The sequence below is a fragment of the Nicotiana attenuata genome, unplaced genomic scaffold (assembly GCF_001879085.1).
Source record: "Nicotiana attenuata strain UT unplaced genomic scaffold, NIATTr2, whole genome shotgun sequence".
Lineage (NCBI taxonomy): Eukaryota > Viridiplantae > Streptophyta > Magnoliopsida > Solanales > Solanaceae > Nicotiana > Nicotiana attenuata.
In genome coordinates, this window is record NW_017671985.1 from 108,205 (window position 1) to 132,667 (window position 24,463).

General features: G+C 40.2%; 1 pseudogene; it reads left to right on the forward strand.

The window, feature by feature from the left end:
• The first annotated feature begins 3,661 nt into the window (after positions 1–3,661).
• On the forward strand, positions 3,662–9,323 carry LOC109211179 (annotated as a pseudogene).
• The last annotated feature ends 15,140 nt before the right edge of the window (positions 9,324–24,463 follow it).

The following is a 24,463-nucleotide window of genomic DNA, read 5'->3' on the forward strand; positions in this document are numbered from 1 at the left end:
TTGAAGCTACTGTATCAGCTTGCTTTCTTCGTTACTGTGTTAATCACAATATGGTATCAGAGCCCGATTGAACACATCTGCTCGAAATCTACTAGAATTCCTTTTTTCAGTATCTCAAAATTTCTTTTCCTCTGTCATATGCTAGGGTTCTAGATTCATCGATTCGATATGCAATTTTCATACGAATTGAAGAATCTTCAGTGAAATTGACCTATCTACTCACAAAATTGGTTGATATATTTGTCAATTTCATCGATTAGAGCTTCTCAAATGGCTATCGATCAAAGCGAAGAAACGACGCCCAATACGAGCAGAAAATGACCAGCCAGTTATCGATGCGAGCAGTCCTTTGTACATTCATCCTACAGACAGTCCTGGAGTAATGCTAGTGTTGGTTCCATTTAATGGAATTGGGTATAGATCTTGGAGAGGTGTTAAGAGCTCTATCGGTCAAAAATAAATTAGGGTTCATAAATGGGGAATGTAGAAAACCTAGCCCTAATTCTCCTCAGTTTCGTTAATGGGAGAGATGCGACGATATGTTGACTCCAGGGTTCTCAATTCCCTCGCAAAAGAGATTTCTGACAGTGTCGAGTATGTCAATGACTCAGTCGAGCTATGGAGGGAGCTGGGAAATCGATATGATCAGACAAACGGGGCGAAGCTGTATCAAATCCAAAAGAAGATCAATGACCTTGCTCAAGGCTCATTAGACATCACTGCCTACTACACACGAATGAAGAGACTGTGGGAAGAATTAAACACCATGAGTGCTAAATCTCAGTGCACTTGTGTTTGTACGTGTGGGTCAAAAGAAACGATGCACAAAGCATAACAAAATGACGACTCATTTAATTCTTGATGGGATTAAATGAGGTCTATACAATAGTGCGAGGAAGTATTTTGATGATGAAACCTCTGCCATCTTTGGCACAGGCCTTCTCCCTCGTAATACGGGAAGAGAAACAAAGGGAATTCAGGCCAAATAATCAGTTAAACCTTGAGTCTGGTTTGCTGCATGTGAATGCCACATCTACACAACATCAAAATCCATTCGGAGCTAGGAACTTCAGAACACACTACACTGCAAATAAATGGTCGCCCATTCTGCGACTATTGCAAAAGACCAGGTCACACAAAGGAGAAGTGCTACAAGTTACATGGATATCCCCAAGGTAACTCGTACAACAATCAAAACTTCGTTCGTACCAGTGCTCAACAGTTCAATCAGAGTAACAGCCCAAGTCAGACTCAGGGTCACAAGTTCAATAGAGGAAAAGGAGTTGTGGCAAATGTACATGGAGTTCCAGCTGATTTACTTCATGAGAAGGAAGATAATTCAGTTCCACATGATGAGAATCAAAATTTCAACCTACCAAGGAAGCAGTATGGGCAGATAATGAGTCTGCTGCAGCACTTTCAGACAGGCAACACAGGAGGATCCTCCAGCAATGCCAATGTCACTAATGGTGCTGTCAACTTCGCAGGTATTGTGGTCTGCACCTCTTCTATTGATTTTGACAAGCCATCATGCAAATGTTTTGAATCAAAGTCTGACCTTTGGATCATAGACTCAGGAGCATCTAACCATATGACCTTTAATAAAACAACACTTATCAATATCACCACACTACCATATCCTTTATCGATTAGCTTATCAAATGGATTTAGGGTAAAAGTGCTTGAATTTGGAGATATGATACTCAGTCCTGAAATCGTCCCACACAAAGTCCTATATGTTCCTTCTTTCAAATACAACCTAATCTCTGTCCATTCTCTTGCAGTGCATCTTAGATGTATTGCACTCTTTACTGATGCATTATGTCTGTTACAGGCCCCTTAAGTGAAGAGTCCTCAGGTGATTAGTAGTAGCAAAGAGGGACTATACTACCTATGTTCCAGGTGTCCAAAGGGTAAAAGTACTTTCTCAAATACTAATGTATCAGTTTCTTGTTGCAATTGTTTTCCTTCTACAAGTGTAAATAGTGAAGGCTTCAGAAGTCCCACTCATTCATAAAATGTAAATACATCCACTCACAATAATAAGAATGAGTTCTCAGTTGTGTTTGATAAGTATGCTGTGAATCTTTTGTGGCACAATAGGCTTGGTCATGTTCACTTTGTCAAAATGAGAGAAATATCCTCCATACCTGTACAATTCTCGCCAAACAACCCTTTATTTGTTCAATCTGCCCTATGGCTAGACAAGGTAGACTTCCATTTCCACAAAGAAATAGTACCTCTAACCAAATTTTTGAATTGTTGCACATTGACATATGGGGTCCTTACGATATCACTACTCATGATAATTACAAGTATTTCCTCACACTAGTGGATGACTTCAGTAGATCCACTTGGACACATTTACTAAGCAGTAAGAGCAATACGCTACAAGCCCTCAAAGCCTTTATAACCATGATTGAAAGTTAATTTAACACTTCTGTCAAAATTATCAGATCTGACAATGGGTTGGAGTTTACCAGTCATGAAGTTACCACTTTTTATCAATCCAAAGGCATCATTCATCAGAAAATTTGCCCCTACACACCACAACAAAATGGGGTAGTGGAGAGAAAATACAAATATCTCTTAGAAACTGCTAGGGCACTTATGTTTCCATCCAAATCACCAACTAGATATTGGAAATGCATTTTGACAGCCACCTACCTAATTAACAGATTACCTACTACCTACCTAAATAATAAATGTCATTTTGAGCTTTTGTATCATAAGAAACCCAATTATTCTCACTTGAGGAGCTTTGGTTGTCTTTGTTACCCTACTTTATCTAAGGTACATAAGGATAAGTTTGAACCCAGAACAACTCCTCATGTCTTCATAGGATATCCTTTTGGGACAAAGGGCTACAAAGTACTAAGCCTAGCCACTAGGAAGATACACATCTCTAGAGATGTCATGTTTCATGAAAATTTATTTCTTTTTGCTTTAACTCCTAAGAATGTTTCCCCATACAGTATATTAAAATCATCCACATTTCTTACTTGTATTGAAAGTGAAAATCCACTTCCTGGTGTTCAAGGTGCTACAAATATCACATCTCCAGGTGAGCACCAACACCCTGAATTCTCTCTCGTTAATGAAACTTCAACACAACCTATTAACTCATCTCCTTATGACTCTGTCCCCGCATCTTCATATGAGGCTTCTAGCGAAAATTCACTCACATATACTCAATCAGAAATAACTACAACAAAAAAGTCCAATAGAACACATAAAATTCCTACCTACCTCAAAGACTATATCTGCACCCTTCCTAACAAAACTCAACTTGCTACCTCTCAGTCCTCACTTTCTTTAAATGCACTCTTCTCCAATCATAATCACATCAACCCTGATGCTCTATGTTCTAAAAGTCAGCACTTAGTGACAAATGTTTGCCATGATAGTGAGCCATCCTCATGTGGAGAGGCAACACTTAATCCTGCATGGCAGGCAGCCATGACACAAGGGTTTGAAGCCCTTCATGCCAATCACACTTGGGACTTACTTCCCTTACCAGCTGGAAAGCAGACAATAGGCTGTAAGTGGGTTTACAAAGTGAAGCATAAGGCAAATGGAAGCATTGAAAGAATTAAAGCTAGATTAGTGGTAAAGGATTATACCCAATAAGCAGGGATGAATTATACAGAGACCTTCACTACAACAAAAAGGGAATTTAGTGGAAATTATTTAGGGTAACAAATTAATTGCCTCCAATTTATTCACGGAAGGCAAATATTAGCGGCTAATGGATATTAACCGATAAATATTATAATTTTAGTGGCCATTCAAGAAACTAGGCGGTAAAAGTATTGTTTTTACTTTTGTTATTCCCTCCGGTTTCTAATTTTTCCTCTAAATTCTCTCCCTCACAAGTATTATTCCCTCTCATACCATTACGATTAAAGAAAAAAAATTCATACAGCAAACTCTCTAAATTTCCATTGGCAACCAAATTATCAGCCACCATCAGAATTGTTGGTAAGTATCTCTATTTATCTTTAGGTTTTCAATTGGGTAGGTCTAAGGGTTGATGAAAAATTCTAATTGCCGGGCGTAGGGTTTCGATTGCCAAAGATTTAATTCCTTGAATGAGAATTTTCTTAGTATCTTCTATTGTTGGTTTATATAATTTTCTAGCTTCAAGAATCTAAAGAACTATTTTTTCAATAATCAAACCATACCACTTACTGATTGCTGCAACGTAATTGATGCACTGTTTCTATATATTCTAGATCTTTAGTTGTTGAAAATTATTAGAAAAGCTGGTGCGATAGAAAAGCTGTTGTGGGATATATTTCTACATCTTTACTCCTCTAGTTCAGACTAATTTGTTTATTAGTATTTTTTATTTATTTTGTTGAATGGATTCCAAGTAACTTGTGATGCAGATACTTTAGAACATATTTGGATTGGAACACCACCGCAAAAGTTCGCTCGTATTGTTGATACAGGGAGTACAGTTACCTATGTCCCTTGCTCTGAGTGTAAAAAGTGTGGCAACCATCAGGTTTGCTCACTTCACAGCTATCTCTCTGTCCTTCTTTCCCTCTTTTCTTTTTCTGGATAAATATTAAAGGTTATATATTTATCTTGATTCTGCAATTGTGTGTTTTTATAGCTCGATATGGAAATTAAAATTTGAATGTTTATGTATAGGTTTAATTTCATAAACAATACTTAAGATACTATTGGTTTGTGAGGAAAATTTTAGTAGGATACATTTATTTACAAGGATTAAGGAAATGAGGACATGCATAGTTAAACAAGAGCAAACCAACCTAAGTAGGATACAAATAGTTCTAAGCCTCTCTTTGTTGATAAGCTGTACAAGTCCATTGTATAGTTTCATGATGTTTTAAATGTGATTCTTGCTTAATTTTCCTTGTAATCATAAAGGATCTCCTAATTGGAGGACAAATATGAGCACTTAAATAACTTCATGACTAGTAATTTACTTTGAGTTAGCCTGTTAATTTTGTGAGGAATGCTTAATATAGCACTTAGAATTGCATGGCATTTGATTTCCGTCTTTTGATCGGTGGTACTTTGTGTGTTGACTTATTTAGGTTCCTAAATTTCAGCCGGAAATGTCAAGCACTTATCAATCTGTGAAATGCAATAAAGCTTGTCCTTGAGACCATAAGAGGCAGCAATATATTTATGAGAGACGGTACACTGAGATGAGTGCAAGTTTTGGGTTGCTCGGAGAGGACATAATATATTTTGGAAATCTAAGTGAGCTTGCACCACAATGAGCTATTTTTTATGTGAAATTGCGGATCTGGTGATCCTTACAGCCAACATGCTGATAGTATAATGGGTTTTGGGCCGAGGTGATCTTAGCATAGTTGATCAACTTGTTGAAAAACATGTAATTAGTGATTCTTTCTTCTTGTGCTACGGAGGGATGGATTTGGTGGAGGGGAAATGGTTCTTGGTGGAATAAAACCACCTGCTCACATGGCCTTTACCAAATCAGATTTTGCTCTCAGGTATGCATTGGAAATAATTATTTAGAGACACAGTGATGTTAGGTCTCCTCCTAGCAAATACACTTGATAAATCTTACGCATTCACTTTAGTCTCGAATTGCCACAACCCGTACTACAATATTGACCTGAAGGAGATACATGTCGCTGAACCTAAATTCGCAGGTTTTTGGTGGAAAACATGAGGCTATACTTGATAGTGGTACCACCTATGCTTACCTTCCAGAAGCAGCATTTGTAGCTTTCAAGAATGTTGTAAGATATAATTTATCTACATATTTGCCAATATTTCTATTAGTTTGTTTGACTCGTTCTGCCTGAGAAAGTAACTAGTGGCGAATAGCACGTTATTGATGAGCAGAATGTCCTGAAGAAATTAGATGTGAAAAGATATTCATTTGAATATGTGTTTTCTATATGTAACTCAGTCTATTAAATTTTTCTTTCCATTCAAAGTTCTCTTTACACCACTGATTTGTGAAGCAAATCATCATGTCCTAGTGTGACATGGACAATTCTATCGTTGGAGATTCGTACATGAGAGGGACTAAAACTAAAATCTCTCGGTCAATAATAGTTTGAGAGCTAACGCTTTGATAATAACAATATGTTTTTGAAGAAAAGTAAGAATCTAGATATCTTGTGATCCTATAACTCCACCGCCTAGCTTAATCCTGTTATGAGTTGGAGGCTATGCACTTTATAAAAAGAAAAGAAGGTTATGTATTATAGCTTCTATACCTTCTTTTGCTGTTAATTTTCCTGATATTAAAGGACCTAACTAATATTGATTAACGATTTATTATAGTTTCTTTTTCCTGTTTTAAAGCTCTGAATTTGGTAATACACCACACAACATTTTTTCTTCCAATGATGTTAGCAGGTAGTAATTTCGACATCTACAGAGTTCCTTTTAAGTTTCTGCATATCTTTGATGTTATCTTTCATTGCTTTTGCTGCGTTACATTTAGTGAAGGAAAAGTAGAGTCACTGATTGTGAATTTATACAGTATGTTACTTGTGGATATTAACTTTAGATAAACTAAGTCTTTTCCTTTTTGGGATGAACCTCTTCAACTTTTCTTTTCAGATAATGAAAGAGCTTCATTCTCTAAAACATATCGAAGGGCCAAATCCTAGTTTTAAAGATATCTGCTTTTCTGGTATTGGAAGGTATTTACAAAAAGAGTTCCAAAATTAATTTAACGTCTATGATTTTCTTGTTTAAATTTGTTTTTTCCTATTGTTGGTGTTACCAATATTATTTAATATCTTATATATTCTAGCGACATATCACAACTCTCAAAGAACCTTCCGCATATCGACATGGTATTCGACGATGGAAAGAAACTAACTCTCTCTCCTGAAAACTACTTGTTTCAGGTATGCGTTTTATTCTGTTTTAGTACTTTCTTAACTATCTTTCTGACACTTTTGGGTGTCACATAATTTGGCTTGTTTTTCTTTCTACGATTTAGTATTGACTAATTTCCCCCTTCTCCATTGTAACTTGTATGCTATAAAGCACTTCAAAGTACGTGGTGCTTATTACCTAGGAATTATCCCGAATGGAAAGAATCCAATTAGTCTTCTTGGAGGTATTTCTAACAACTTGACAAAGTTCATTGTCCTAACTCTTTGATTCTGTAACATGCATGCTTTTAATTGCAACAAGAATCGTTGTTCGCAACACTTTTGTTACTTACGATCGTGAAAATTAGAGAATTGGTTTTTGGAAAACTAATTGTTCTGAGTTATGGAATAGACTCAATTTATCCCCTCTACCTCCATCTCCACCTTCACCATCGCTTTCAAGCTTAGATAACATAAACCCTGCTGAAAAAGCAGAAACTTGATCAAAACGACCGACTTGCTGTTCGCATTGAGTCCAAGGAGGGGGACGCTTTGAGGGCGTCTATTAGGAAGTATAACGTCCGTCGGGACTTAGAGGAGGATCCAGGTGTTTTAGCATTGAAGAACTATATGAATAATACTTTGGAGAGATTTCTATAGGCACTCCAGCTCAAACGTTCACCGTACGCTTTGACACTGATAGCTCGAATTTCTGGGTGCCTTCATTGAAGTGCACTTCTGTGAGATTCTATACATGCTTATGGTACAAAGCATAGCAGGGAATGCTACCAGAGGTCATGCATCCATTTTGGGTCATCTAATTTGATGATTGTCTATCTTGGTGCAGGCTATCTGCGTCTTTCATTTTCAGTACGACTCAAGCCGATCAAGTACTTATATGGAAAACAGTATGTTATGTGTCCATTTCTGTATTTTGATGCAAATTGTTTCTCACTGTCATTTGCTTGCTTATTGCTGCATGAAACATATGTTTAGCCTATTATTGTACAAGTGTTGCTACCTTGGATAGAGAATCCCCTCCACCTTTCTTATTCTCCTTATGAGTTTCTCACGATGCATCAAGGAATTCTCTTAGAGAAAGTTAAATGATAAGTGCATATGGTTGATTGTTGGGACATAAAAGGTGGCTATTCATTTTATGTTTCTCAGTATATGCCATAGTTAGTGAAGTTTTTGGAATGTTTCCTTAGTATATATTATCATAGTTTGTGATGTTTTTGGAGAGAACATTAATACTCTCTCTGCGTAAGTGCTTTTGAGTTTTGGTGTCTAGTGGTAATTCTAACCTTTGGTGCCTTCTGTATGGCCGGACAGTCTTACTTCATCTCTATTAACAAGGTTTTACATCCATGTTTCAGTGGGTTCTTGACATCAGAAATTTTCCATAGAAAACTAGTCATTGTTGCATTTGTCTTTTATCGCATTTGCATCAGACGTTCATCTGTTGCTCAAAGAAAATTGATTTGGTACAGCCTATAGCAGTTGACTATGTTTACAAAATGTGTGGATTCTCTCTTACCTTAATAAACAACATTAAGATCCTATTGAATGTTTCCACAGCGTTGAGATCATACTTTGCATTGTAATTTAATGCGATTTAGTTTGAGATAAATGTTTGACTTGCCATACAGGGGAGTCTGCTGTAATTCAGTATAATAGTGGAGCTCTATCAGGATTCTTCAGATATTACAAATTACTGATGAGTGATAATGTAATAAAGTTTCCCTTCTAAAGTCAAGTTTGAGCGACTTTTAAAAGCTAATCAACTAGATATTCACTTTAATTAATACTTAAAGCAGATCCAGACAGAATTCGATTTACGATTTGATCTAGGTTAAAATTCATCTAGGTGTCACATAAACTACGGATCTCTATTCAAGTTTTCTGTTGCATCAAGAATTAACTAATTAAGTACATGAACTGTGAGGTAAGGATTAAGAATAACCACTGTAAATATCCTACAGATTTCATGTCACCTTTGGTTGGCAGTTGTGAGATACAATATGTACTTGTAGAAGTGGCTGCTGTATAGTATTTGAATTAATCCAGTTATATCTGCTAAACTTCCTCTATTTCTTGATTTCAGTTATAGTTGTTTATCGAGGCTAATGCGCATAATTTTTTGTCACCTATTTGGAAGATTCAATAATAGCATGTAAGCGTAATCTAGTATCCATGTTTAAGAAAAAGAACTTGGCAACTATAGTATTTGCTACTGAACTTGGTGTGCAACTTCTTTTTTACTTCTCCAAGATAATACTTTCACGACCCATTTCCACAATAGGTCAAGATGGCACCCAACACCATTGCCGGGCAAGCCAACGCGGAAAAATACTAACTAAACTTTCATTACCTTTACCCCGAAATAGTTGGAATAATTCTTGAAATAAAATCATAAACGATTAATAAAGTCATGATAATCATACAACCCCAAAATAATACAGTCTACTAATGTGTGTGCCAAGACCTGGTGTCACAAGCTATGGGCAACTAGTAGAATATATAAAAGAATCACACTATCCTACTGTCCGAAGCGGAGTAGACAGCAAAAAGAAAATACATAAGAAAGACTTCTTCAGGTAGCTGAACGGCATGGAAGGGGAGCAGCTTACCGTAGAAGTCTTGAGTCCGCTCAGAGATAAGCACCAGACTGATAGCCAGATACACCTGCCTCGGACCCTGTTCAATTAAGTACAGAAGTGTAGTATGAGTACATAAACAATATGTACCCAGTAAGTATCCCGTCTAATCTCGAAGAAGTAGACGAGAGGTCGACTTGACACTTACTAGGGTCGAACAATGTGAGAAGAATTTATAAATAGCATGGATAGCACAAGTTATTAGCATTTAAAAGAAATCATGAAATAACAGTTCTTTCCCAAGTATTATCATGGATATTCATCTATATTTCAAGCAGATATGAAATTCAGTCCTCAGAGAAATGCTGAGCAAAACATGCGCAAGTAACACCGTGGGACGTACGGCCCGATCCAACGTAAAAATAAATTGTGCACTGCCGAGGGTCGAACGACTCAAACCATAGATGCATCTATTACCCCGCTCGCGAATCACCCATGCGACGCGATCAAATATAAATAAACTCATCAACAAGCAAACAATAATATATTTACCTGAGGAGTAGTTATTCACAGGAATACCCAATATTCTCTTTTAACAGACCAAACAGGATAAGGTTCCTTCACTAGTCTCATTTACCTTAATCAAAATAGTTTATACGAATTCGAATTTATCATCAAGTTACAAGAATATCATGTAGAGCATGCTTATGGGTCCTAGACTACCCGAACTTAACATGATAGCCGCTACGCACGGACTCTCGTCACCTAGTACGTACGTAGCCCCCGCATATAATGACAATTAATTCAATTATTATACATATGGGGACAATTCCCTTTTACAAGTTAAGAAAGGAGACTCACCTCGCTCCAAAGTGCACTTCCAATTCAAAGAACGAGTCCAAGTCCTCAATTCGGAGCCGAACGATCCCAAACTAGTTAAACGAAGTAAGAACTAGTCAATATAGACTCACAAGATCGAATTCTAGCTATTTAAGCAATTTCCCAACCCTCAACACAAGTTTCCTAAAATTCGATCCCGAACCCACGTGCCCGGATTCCGAGATTTTTCGAAGGAAGTTGTTCTCTACATCCTAAGGATCAACAATATATGATTTCTAATTTATCCCATAACAAATTTCGTGGTTAAATCTAACTTTTATTAAAACCCTAGGTTTTTGCTCTAACCTCATGATTCCACCTTAATACTAGTGTTTAATCTACCTAAGACATAAGTAATAAACTAGAAAAGGGTAGGACTAACTTACCTCAAGATGCTTGGTGAAGGTTTTCTCTCAAGAGCTCTAAAATCGCCAATGGAGGAGTGAAAAGTGTCAAAAATTGGTTTGGAACCCGTATTAAATGAACCTCACTGCTTCAGCAATTTTCGCATCTGCGGTCAGGGGACCGCATTTGCGGTCCCGCATCTGCGAGAAATGGACCGCATCTGCAAAATGGGGTGAAAGAGCTTGGACCGCTTCTGCGGTCTCGAGGCCGCATCTACGGTTCCTGGCCTGGCTGCCCTGGGCCACTTCTGCGATGAAGGGACCGCTTCTACGGTCTCGCACCTACGGTCCACCAACCGCAGGTGTGGTTATGACAGAAGCAGCAACCTTCAGCTCTTCTCAAAAAATTTCACTTCACTCGAGCCTCGTCCGATTGACGCTCGGGGCTCCCGGGCCGCGCCCGAACATACCGACAAGTATGAAATCACGAGACGGACCTACTCGAACCTTCGGAACACCCGAAACAACGCTAAATCTAGAAATCACCTCCTAAAACCAAATGAATCAAACTTATGAACTTCAAGTTCTTAATTTTCCTCCAACTGGCCAAAACGCCCTTAAACTACTCAGATTGACACCAAATTTTACGGGTAGGTCTTAAATGATATTTTGTACTTGTACCGGGCTTCGGAACCAACATACGAGCCCGATACCCATGAAATCAATCATTAGTTAGTTTCTTTAAATCCTTAATATTTCAGATTAACAATTTTTAATAAAAATTCATTACTCGGGCTAGGGACCTCGGAATTCGATTCCGGGCATATGCCCAGGTCCCATATTTTCCCGCGGACCCTCCGAAACTGTCAAAACACGAATTCGGGCCCGTTTGCCCAAAATGTTGACCAAAGTCAAATTTAGCCTTTTAAGAAAATCCTAAAGAGTCAAATGTGCATATTTCAATCCAAACTCTTCTAAATCCCGAACCACCCATTCCCGCAGGTCGTAAATTAGTTAATGCGAGCACGGAGAGTTTTATTTGGGGGAACGGGGTTCTAAAAAGGCAAACGACCGGTCTGGTCGTTACAAATACTCTGCTTTTGAACTTTTTTTGTTTCTTCTCTATCATAACAAAGAAGGCAACTCTCTTTAATTGGGTGCACATCCAGTTTGTTTGCGTATTAATCTATCTAGTTGTTTCTGCTTATAGATGTTAGGTGAGGGAGTTGGCTGACAAAGAATCTGACAACGATGTAATCTTTGAGATGTTTTTTCACATTATATTTTATCTTTTGACACTGTTATTTTATAATTTCAGGCCATACGATGTTCGATAATTTAGTAGGTAGAAGATTTTAAAATGATGAAAAGTTGCGGAAATTATTTGAAGACCATCGTTCGTCCGGATTACTTATATAATGACATTAGGTATTTAGTTTAGACAATATAAGTTTTTTTGTTAAGTTACTATGACATTAATATTTTTTATTCTTAGTTTCTTTTGCTTATTAAGATTTAATGAGATATATTATGATTTTTTTGAATTAATATTAATATATTTTATTATTTGGGTCATATTCTGGAAGAATGTAGTAACTATTATTAATACTAGCTAGCTAAACTATTGCTATTATCGCTTGTGGCTTTTAGCGCTAATTTTGTTGGATATACCAGCTATAAAAATGAACGATATTAGGGCAAATTAAGATGTTTTCACAAGGGATATTGCAGCTATTATAGTTGCTGGAAAACCATTACCGTTAAAGATATTGACTTTCAGCGGCAATTTATTTAGATATATTAGCCATTAAAATGGACGCTAAAAGAGCGCACTAAGATGTTTCTAGAAGTGATACTATGGTCGTTTTAAAGAAGGGAAATTTTAGCGGCAATTATTTTAAATTTAGCGGCTATAGAAATGGATACTAAATGAGTATAATTAGCCGTTTTGGATTGGATTTAGTAGCCATTATAATTGCCGCAAATAATTAGCGTTAAAGATAATAATTTTTAGCGGCAATAAATCATACCTTTTACCAGTTTTTGTGAGAAAGGCTGCTGAAGGCTTTGCGACCCCTAATTCAGCGGCAAAACACCAATGGCCAGCAAAAGATATAACGGCTATTGTTATTTCCGCTAAAGTTGTTTTGTATTGCCGCTAAAGCTCCTTTTTGTTGTAGTGCTTTTCCCCTGTTGTCAAGATGACAACAATTAGAGCCTTGATTACTGTTGCTATGAAGAAAGGCTGGGATATATTCCAACTTGATGTAAACAATGCGTTCCTTCATGGTGATCTGTACGAAGAAGTATATATGGAGGTGCCACCAGGTCTTCTGATTGACCAGTCTAACACAGATAAGATGGTTTGCAAGATAAACAAGTCCTTGTATGGATGGAAACAAGCCAGCAGGCAGTGGTATGCCAAGCTAACTGAAGCCCTGTCATCAATGGGGTACAAACATTCTGGTAATGACTATTCATTGTTCTCCAAAAGGACCTCATCTTTCTAGTTGTGCATGTTGATGATGTTATCATCACTGGCACTGATTTAGTGGAGATAACCAACTTGAAGACCTTTCTTGATAAACAGTTCAGAATCAAATACCTAGGGAGGCTTCAGTACTTCTTTGGCTTGGAAGTTCTTTACAAGCCAGATGGGGTTATCATCTCTCAAAGCACATTTGCTTTAGACCGTTAAAGGAGTATGACTGCTTTGCCTATAGCAGCCTATCTTCTCCCCTTGATCCTGTCCTGAAATTAAAAGCCAATGAAGGCACTCTTCTGCCAGATCCCACATATTATAGAAAACTAGTGGGCAAACTGAACTTCTTAACCAACACCAGACTTGATATAGCATATAGTGTGCAGCTCCTCGATCAATTTATGCAAGCACCTAGAGATACACACTTAACTGCAGCTTTCCATCTTCTCAGATATCTCATGAAGGATCCCACACTAGGGATATTCTTCTCCAATAGTACCGATTGTTCCATTTCTGTGTTGTGACTTTGATTGGGCAGCATGCCCCGACTCCAGGAGATCTGTTGCTGGCTATATTGTTCTAGTGGGAGATAGCCCCATTAGCTGGAAGTCAAAGAAACAAGAGACCATCTCATTATCTTCAACTGAAGCTAAATACATGTCTCTTAGGAAAGTTGTTGGGGAACTAGTGTGGCTAAACAGGTTATTTGAAGAACTTACCATCCCACAGTCCAGTCCTATTACTGTCTTCTGTGATAGCCAATCTGGCATCCATATTGGTCACAACCCTGTGTTCCATGAGCGGACCAAACATATTGAAGTACTGATTTCTCTCCATCATGTAGCTACTACTGATCAGTTGGTTGATATCCTTACCAAAGCTCTCACAGGCGTGAAACAACTGTCCTTGGCATGTTGGCTGTGAGATCCTCCCATCCAACTTGAGGGGGGATATTGAGACTTAATTATTATTATATTGTTCCAATTCCAATTTGTAATGTGCTGAGTCAACATGTAACTATACACTGTTAGTTAGTTGTAGTAGTTATACAGTTAGTTTACTTGTATTTTTGTACAGCTGTCATACGTGTACATATATACACATTCTGCAATAATGAGAAGCAGTAGAGTTTCATTTTATAATCCAGTCTTCTCTTTCTCTCTCTCTCTACTCTCTTAGAATTCTCGAGAACCTCCATTGAAGCTGCTGTATCAGCTTGCTTTCTTCGTTATTGGCCTCTGATATGGGAACTTTGGAAGGAGGTTAGCAATGCGTTTGGCTGTTTCAAGATACTTTAAAGACTTGCAAATAAGGCTTTCTTTGTTAGTGCCTCTTTCTCCAATATAGTTGTTTTGTTTTGTGTCATTGCAACTAGCTAGGTTCAATTCCTTCACCATTGGTGAGCCACCAAATTTGCAATTGTGATCCCTCCCCATAAGAGCCTCTTTCAAACCCTTTTTCTCGAAAGTCCAAGCACCACTCCTCCAATTGAAATGGTACAAAGGGAGGAACCTTTGTCCATAAATGGATATGATCATTCTAATGCTGCTAGAATGAAGACATGTAGTAGCTGGGAAAATTGACCTCCTGGCTTCACTCCAGTATAGCCCTGTCAAGTTGAAGAAAACTATCAGATCCCCTAAAATATAATTACAAGCAATCATTCGTAGGTATTATGATTTGGTCGTTTCCACGATACTTAGATGGTTTTAAATATTAGTACTATGTTTTTTTTACTAACCCCCTAATTTCATTTTAATTTTAAGCGCCATTGTTTGACTTGACACAAAGAAATGAATTTTTTCTTTTCTTGAACTTGTGCGTTTACCTTAAGGGAATGTAAATTGGGATGGTTTCAAATATATGAACACGTGTTTCAGTCTTCTTAAAACATACTAAAAAATGAAAGAGAGTCGCATAACATGAAAATGGAAGTTATTTTTGTAATATTATATTCTCGAACAGGTTCCATGCATGGGACAAGAATCTAAAATAAAGCAGGTTTGATTTTTTTTAAACGTGAACTTTCATTCCTAAGTTTGCAACAGTTATATCTGAATTGGTACTCCTACCCTGTTAAAAATGAATCTACTGACTAAAATAGAAGTCACTTGAGAATATTTTTACTGAAAATACGATAGATTTTCTTCATTGCACTGAGATTTTGTTCGACCATTTTGTCAAGTGGATCGTAAACTGCAGTATGTAATTGTTTACTCTAAAATCCGAGTAACAATTAAACATGCTTTGTGGTTTTGAAGATATGCGTTTTAATCCAATACTAATTGATAAACTAGGAATCAAACGTATAAGCTAAAGAAATAAGTTAAATCAAACCAGTCGTGTAACCAGACCTCGACCTCGAGCAAGGGCGGCCTCGAGCTTAGTGAACAAGAACAATAAAATAATAAGAGGATTCAGACGAACAGCAAGAAAGCGAAAGTATATGTTCTTTTCTCAATGATTGAATAATGCATTACAAATAATTGGTGTCCCCTTTATATAGTAGGGGAATCCTAAATAAGGTACAATTCTAATTGTAGTAGGGAATCTTATTATACAACTGTCTAACCGCCTTGTACAAATCCGTTTCGGAATTTACGCCGTGATCTTAGGGCCACAGCGAGAATCTCGCTCTTTCTGTTATAAAACCATAACGGTATTATCTCGAGGTTGGTCGCACTCGGCCCCAACGCTCATCGGGCATTCCGATCTTCGAGTATAGTATTCTGCCGTCGGGCTCGAGCCAGGCTCATATCGAATTTCATTCTCGATGCGACCCCTCGAGCCTACAAAATCGGGGGCACGTGATTTTACTGTATACAGATAGTCCCCGCGTTTCTTAGAATAAAATGATAAGAAACTACTTGAGCCTCGATTTTCCGAAGTCCTTGATGATGACATCATTCTTGTGATGTAGGCGCTCGAAGTGACCGAAATGTCCCGTCGGTTCGCTTCCCCAAACACTAAATGCTTCACCAGTGGTGGTCGGCCACTAACGCCATTGAATCGTCGCCGCTTGCCTATAAATACAAGGTTCAATTTCGGAAAAACTTTACTTCAATATTCAGATCTCCTTCAAACTTCTTTTATCTCTCCCTCTCTTCATCTCCTCTCTCTCATTACCCGCTACTTGATTCCTTTTAGCGCCGACAAAAAACACCAAGTTCCGCCTACTTCCACCTCTACTAATCCAAATCAATGGCAAAAACTTCCAAAACAGTTCCTCAAAAGGAGAAAGCTTCCTCCTCCTCTTCCCGGCCGGCCAAACTTGTGGCGCCGGCCCTTCCCGAGATTATTCCTGGCCCCTGCGTAATAAAGAAAGACTTTAACGTTGAAAATCTCCCCGTAATCCCTGGACGATACGAGCATGTATCCCGGCATATCAGCTCGATAATGAAGAAGTACCTCAAGGCCATGAAGAAAGACTGTGGCTGGGGGGACGAGGTCGTGGTGCAGATCCCCAACCCCGAGGAGAGCATTACCACTCATGTGGAGGGGTTCCTAAGTGTTTACACTTACCCATTCACACTGGGTCCCCTCGATCCAATCGTAATCAACTTCTGCAAAAGATATCAAGTCACCCTCAGCCAGATCCACCCTTCTTTCCGGCATATAGTGATTATGCTTCGCTACTTCTCTAGCAAGGCCGAGGGACTGGAGTTTACCCTTAATCACCTCATCCGATTGTATCGGCCTTAGCTTTTCAAGGATTGATCAAGCTCCAATGCCGATCGAGCAAAGCCTTCTTCGCTAGTAATGACGAGGATAAGGACCGAGGCTGGATGAGCCGGTTCATTCGAGTGAGGACCTCGGACGTCGTTCCCGAGGGAAAAATGTCGTTCCCAGAGAAATGGAACCCCGATCGTAAGTGAAGTCCTTTTCCCAGTATCCTCTTATATTATGTTTTCGCATTGTGTGATGCCCTTATTATTTTTGCAGCGGTTGCTTGGATGCCCCATGCGATCCCCGACCTCGAAGACTGGGTCCGGAAATTAGCTGCGACCTCCTCGTATGATGAGCGAAAATGGCGTGACTTGTCGAGGGGCAAATGGGAGGCCAAACACCACGGTTAGTTCTTCTCCCAAGTCTTTGATGCTTTTCCTTTTATCGGAGATGCCATCATACTTATGTCTAATTTTTATTCATGTAGGCATTGGGGATGTCTCTGAAATGAGGCCGTCCTCGCCCGAGGAAGAGACAGAGTCCCCCATTCTAAAATCGGGGAAAGATAACAAGAGAAAAAGGGCTTCGAAACCCGAATACCCCAAGATAAGAGGGCCCCTACTCGAAGGCAAAGGAGGAAGCTCATTCACGTGGACGTAGACTCAGTCTATCAACTGAATGATAAAGAAGAAGACGAGGGCGAAGAATCGGCACTGGTGACCCGAGTCAGGAAGCCAGTTGAAGCCGTCAAGCCCTCCGAACCAGAGATCCTGCCTCGTAGTGAGGAGGCTCCGAAGAAAGACACAGGCAAAGCCCCTGAATCGCCTGAGGTCGAGATTATTCCTCCGCCTTAAACAGGTACACCAAAGGGGATAAGTACCGAGACCCCCCGGGCTGAACAGAGTGCCCCGAGCGACTTGCTTGGGGCCATGACTATAGGTCACTCTCCTCCTCTACCATCTTATTCTGAGGAGGCAATAAAGGAAGCTCAAGATCTGCGAACGCCTGACCCGAGCGGAGTCCCTGGTGAAGAAGATCTTTTTCGGGATTGCTTTACTGGGGTCAATGATGCCGCCGACCTCAACGATGCATCTACCCTCTTTGAAGAGGCTCATCGTCTTTTCTCTCGGGTAAGCATTAGACCCTATCGTTGCAATTTTTTCTTCTCCCCTTTCCTTAACTGATATCTCTTTTTCGGCGTAAGCCATTACCAGGTTTAGGGCCGAGCTGAGTCAATGTGAGGCCGAGCTCAAGAAACCCTCGGACGAAGGGAAGGCTCTAAAACTCCTTTTCAGCCAAAAGGAGGAGGAGCTCAAAGACTTTCGGGCAGACTTGGACAAAGCTCGCAAAATTGAGGCCGAGCTGGACAAGCAAGTAACCATTATTTTGAAAGAGTATGGTCTACATGACCCAACTATGGAGGCTAACACTTCAGTGTCTAAGCTGCATAAAAAACTGGAGATGATCGGGCAGCTTCGAGGGGAGGTCGATCAGGTTAAGGTCGACTGCAACCGGTGGAAGGAAAATATGGATCAGCTTGCTGTTGAGAAAGAGGCTGCTCTAGCCAAATTGGCCTCGGCTGGGACCCAGCTCCGGGGTGCTAAAGTGAAAAACCTAGCCCAGGCAAAAACGATCGACGAGCTCGAGGCCAAACTTGCCGCAATCGGGGTTGAGGTTGCCGAAGCCAGGGCAGAGGTTGAGAAGACGAAGGCCACGACTGATAAAACTGTTGTTGTGTATCTAAGGGATGCTGAAGCTGCTCAAATGGAACTAAGGGAAGCCTCCAACCAGGAGAAACGGAGCAGTCATTTGGCCAAGTGTCGATCCCGGAGGGAGACCCTCGAAGAGATCCATGCTCGAGGTTTCGACCTCACCGAGGAGATAGCCCAAGCAAAAGCGCTTGAAGCCGATGCCAAGTTTCTTGTCTCCTCCTCCGACGATGATGATGCCGAAGGCAGCCAAAGCGGGTCCGATAATGAAGTTGGGCCCGAAGATGAAGCTGCTCCCGAGGAAGAGACCATTCCTGGGCTTAGATAGGATTTTCCTTTCTCTTTTTGTATTGTTCTTTTTGTAAGACCTTTTATTGGTCTCTTGTATATATCTCTTTCCAAGTATATAAAAGAAGAATTTCCTTGCATGTTTTCTTGATGTTTCCTACCTTACAAATTTTTTGAAGTAATTTCATTATTTGAACGGTGTGTTCGAGATTTTATCCAGACGATTTCTTTGAGATTACCGTGGTCGAGTTCGAATAAGGTTCGAACTTTGGGGCATAGATCTTTATGAGCTCGTGCCGGATAATGGTGAATCCCCGAGCCATAATCAAGTTATTATTTACTTAGGCTTGGGATAATCGAACCCTTGGATTGGGATCGGGGTGAGAACAAGATCTCGAACCCTAAGTGTCTCGGCCCTTAGGCTCTTTTAGATCTGGCTATTATGGCCTCTAAGAGATGGCAATTATTTTCCCTTTTCGGCTTTGAAGACTTAGTAAAAAATTATGCCTTGGCATGCATTTTTTACCCATTGGGTTTTTTGAGGGTTTGGTGTCGATCGGAACCCTTTGTTTTTAGTGCCTTAGCACAAGTTTGTATTTGAATAATTCGATACCTCTTAAGGTTTTTCGAGGGCTGATTTTATCGAAGCCCTTTGATTTTTTTGTCAAGGGTAGCCTTTATTTTAACCGGTTTTCTGAGAATTCGAAGGCCTATTTTTATTGCGGAGTTCGAACGTCTCCAAGCCGCGTTATTTTGGTCGTAGTCTTTAATATGGCCGTAGCCTTCGGGTATGTCTTTTGGACTTGTTTCCCGATAGCATTTTGAACTTTTTCGAAATGTTAGTCCCCGAGTATGTTGGCCTTGGCCTTTACGTCGGGGGTGCCTCTTTGAGGTCTTATGAACTCGAGTTTAGTCAACTCGACTGTACTGACTGTCGACGACAGTCCCTGAGTATTTGAGGTGTGTTTGCGTTTTGGCCCTTGAGCCGTTTCTCACAGAATCACAAGTATGGAGTTCGTATACTAGCAAATTTCTTTGAGACACAAAGTGTTTGAAATAGAAAAAGTGCTTCTTTGAATAATTCATACATACGTACATGTTTTTCCATCAGGGCTCGACTATTCTATATGGACAGGGTTCATCTGACCGTTTGGCCCATTATAAAGTTTTCTTATCGAGGCCCTTTTTGGCGTGAAGTATTTTCCTCGAAAATATAACCTCCGAGGGTGATGCCCCCCCCAGTATTCGAGGTTGATTGAAAAGAAACCTTGGATACTGTTGAATTCTCCTTAGGAAGCACATAGTTGTTGCCTCGTTAAAAACCTTGCCGAAAAAATCCATTTGGGATAAAACCCGATCTAAGGGAAAAAGAGTTCAATGCGTGCTTTAAAACCTAAGGTGTTCGTGTATAAGGGTGCCCTCGACATCTTCAATCAAACATCTATAATGAGTTAGTCTTAAATACAAATGGAAAAAGGAGAAGGTCATACCTTAGCAATAATACCGTTTGAGTAGTGATACATTCCAATTGTTTGGCAATTATTCGCCTTCCATCGTGCCAAGTTTGTAAGATCCTTTTCCGATAACTCCGATGACTCGGTACGGTTCTTCCCAATTCGGTCCTAGTTTGCCTTCATCGGGTATCGAGTATTGAGGGTAACTTTCCTTAAAACTAAGTCCCTAATTCCGAAGTGTCGAAGGTTGATCCTTCTATTATAATATCTCTCGATTCTTTGCTTTTGCGTCGCCATCCTAACAAGTGCAGCTTCTTGTTTTTTATCTAATAGCTCGAGGCTAGTATTCATAGCCTCGTGATTTGACTCCTCTGATGCATGTCAGAATCTGGAACTTGGTTCTCCGACCTCAACTGGAATTAAGGCCTCAGAACCATATACTAAAGAGAACGGGGTTGCCCCCGTGCTAGACTTCGATGTCGTTCGATATGCCCAACATCGGGTAGAACTTCTCTCCATTTTCCTTTAGCGTCGTTTAGCCTTTTCTTCAAGTTTTGTATGATAGTCTTGTTTGTCGATTCGGCCTACCCGTTTTCGCTCGGATGATACGGTTTTGATAAGATCCTTTTTATTTTTCGTGCTTTGAGGAATCCCGTTACTTTGTTGCCGATGAATTGTTTTCCGTTGTCGCATACGATTTCGGCAGGTATCCCGAATCGACACATGATGTGGTCCCAGATGAAGTCAATAACTACTTTTTCTCTGACTTTCTCGAAGGCCTGTGCTTCCACCCATTTAGAAAAGTAGTCAGTCATAAACAAAATGAATTTTAGCTTTACCTGGGGCCGTTTGTAGAGGGCCTATGATGTCCATTCCCCATTTCATGAAAGGCCATAGAGATAGGACAGAGTGAAGTTGCTCTCCAGGCTGATGAATCATCGGTGCAAACCTTTGAAATTTATCACATTTTTTAACAAACTCCTTAGTGTCTTTTTTCATGCTATCCCAGTAATACCCTGCTGTAAAAATTTTGTGAATCAAAGACTCGGCGCCGGAGTGGTTTCCGCAAGTGCCTTCGTGAATTTCTCGTAGAACATAATCGGTGTCCCCCGGCCCTAAACATACCGCCAATGGTCCATCGAAGGTCCTCCTGTATAATGTTCCATCTTCGTCCAATGTGAACCTAGCAGCCTTGGTTTGTAGAGCCCTCATTTTTTTATGATATGATGCGAGCTTTTCATTTCTCAAATATTCGATATACTTATTCCTCCAGTCCCAAGTCAAACTTGTAGAATTTATCTCGGCATGACCTTCCTCGATCACAGATCTCGATAATTGGACGACAGTCCCCGAGATAATATCATCTTCCTCGACTGATGACCCCAGGTTTGCAAGTGCATCTGTCTCACTATTCTACTCTCGAGGTACATGGTCTAGAGTCCATTCCTTGAAGCGGTACAAGGTCACCTATAGCTTGTCCAAGTATCTCTGCATCCTATCCTCTCGAACTTTGAAGCTTTTGTTTACTTGGTTCACTACCAATAGAGAATCGCACTTCGCTTCAATGACTTGTGCCCCCAAGCTTTTAGCTAGCTCGAGACCTGCAATCATGGCCTCATACTCGGCCTCATTATTAGTCAACCTAGAAGTTTTAATAGGTTGTCTAATAGTATTACCTGTAGGTGGCTTCAAAACAATGCCAAGCCCGGACTCTTTCACATTCGAGGCACCGTCCGTGAAGAGGGTCCATACCCCCGATGACGTACCTGATTTTAGCAGAAGTTCTTTCTCCACTTCGGGTACGAGGGTCGGCGTAAAATCGGCCACGAAGTCAGCTAGGATTTGAGACTTGATGGCCGTTCCGGTTTGATATTCGATATTGTACCCGCCAAGTTCATCAGCCCATTTGGCCAATCGGCCTGATACTCGGGCTTAGCGAAACATTTCGAAGAGAATAAGTGGTTAACAAACATATGGGGTGACACTGAAAATATGGCTTTAACTTTCTAGATGCGCTTATTAATTCCAGTGCCAATTTTTCTACGTGTGGGTATCTATTTCAGCGTCTCCTAAAGTCCGACTTACATAATAAACAGGGAATTGCGTACCTTGCTCTTCTCGAACCAGTACACCACTTACTGCTATTTCGGACACTACTAAATATAAGTACAGCTTCTCATCTACCTTCGGAGTGTGAAGCAGAGGTGGGCTCGATAAGTATCGTTTCAATTCCTCTAATGCTTGCTGGCATTCCGGGTTCCATGCGAAATCATTTTTCTTTTTGAGTAAGGAAAAGAACCTGTGGCTTCGATCAGATGACCTCGAAATGAATTGGCCCAAGGCGGCTATCAGTCCTATTAGCCTCTGTAAGGCCTTCACACTATCTACGACACTGATATCCTCGATGTCCTTGATCTTGTCGAGATTGATTTCGATTCCCCGATTTGATACCATGAAGCCGAGGAACTTGCCCGAGCTGACCCTGAAGGCAAATGTTTCTGGGTTAAGCTTCATATTGTACTTCCTCAAGATTTTGAGTGTTTCCTACAAATGAGTTAAACAGGGACTTAACCAATATATCGTCAATGTAAACTTCCATTGATTTACCTATCTGTTCCTCGAACATTTTGTTAACTAGGCGTTGGTATGTAGCTCCAGCACTTTTTAGCCTGAAGGGCATTACATTGTAACAATATGCTCCAAACTTAGTGATAAACGAGGTCTTCTCCTGGTCCTCCGAGTTCATCTGAATTTGATTGTACCCGGAATAGGCATCGAGAAAGGTAAAGATCTCGTGGCCAGTCGTGGCATCGATCATGCGATCGATGTTAGGTAGTGGAAAAGAGTCTTTAAGGCATGCCTTGTTTAAATCCTTATAATATATGCACATTCTAAGTTTGTTCCCTTTTTTAGGGACTACAACTACATTTGCTAACCACTCAGGGTATTTTACCTCCCGAATGGTCCTATTTTAAGAAGTTTAGTTACCTCATCCTTTATGAATGCATGCTTCACCTCGGACTGGGGCCTTCTTTTCTGCTTCAACGGTTTCAATCTGGGGTCGAGGCTTAGCCGGTGAGTTGTTATTTTCGGTGGGATCCTTGTCATATCTATATGGGACCAAGCAAAACAATCCATGTTATCGATAAGAAATTGAATGAGTTTTTTCTTGAGTTCGGAAGTTAAACCTGTTCCCAGGTATACCTTTCGCTCGGGCATGTACTCGATGACTTGTTCCAGCTCCTCGACCGTTGACTTGGTTGCATCTGACTCTTCGGGAACAACGAAAGTTCGAGGAGTAAGGAAATCCTCCTCTTCTTCTTCGATTACCTGTTTCTCCGATTCGGTTGAGGCTGGGGACGGTGATTTCTATTTGGCCGTCTTTTTATCTTTGGTGCTCGATTTTTCTGAGGTCGAAGGCGCTGGTATCGGCGTCACCTCGTCGACTGCAAACATTTCTTTTGCAGCGTGTTGTTCCCCGTAAACTGTTTTCACGCAGTCCATTGTTTCGAATTTCATCATCTGATGAAGGGTCGACGGTACTGCCCTCATGTTGTGGATCCATGGCCTCCCGAGTAGTGCATTATATCTCATGTCGCCTTCGATGACATGGAATTTTGTATCTTGGATAGTCCCGGCCACGTTCACTGGTAGGATTATCTCCCCCTTCGTTTTTTCACTTGCCATGTTTAAGCCATTTAGGACTCGAGATGCAGGTACAATTTGGTCCTGTAGGCCGAGCTGCTCTACGACCCTTGATCTGATTATGTTTGCTGAGCTACCTGGATCCACTAGAAAACGTTTTACTTGAATTTTATTTAACAGTATAGAGATTACCAGGGCGTCATTGTGCGGCTAAGAAATGCCATCCGCTTCCTTGTTATTGAACGATAGGATGCCCTCGGGCATATAACTCCGAGTCTGTTTTTCTCTGGTAATCGACACCTTGGTACTTTTGAATGTGGGCCCTTGTGGAACATCGACCCCGCCAACGATCATATGGATTACATGCTGTGGCTCTTCCTGCTCATTCTTTCTATTGGCGTCTCTTTCTCTGAAGTGATTCTTAGCTTGATCACTAAGAAACTCTAGAAGATGACCCTCGTTGAACAATCGAGCTACCTCCTCCCTCAGTTGTCTGCAATCTTCAGTCCTATGGCCATGCGTGCCATGATATTTACACATCAAGTTTGGAT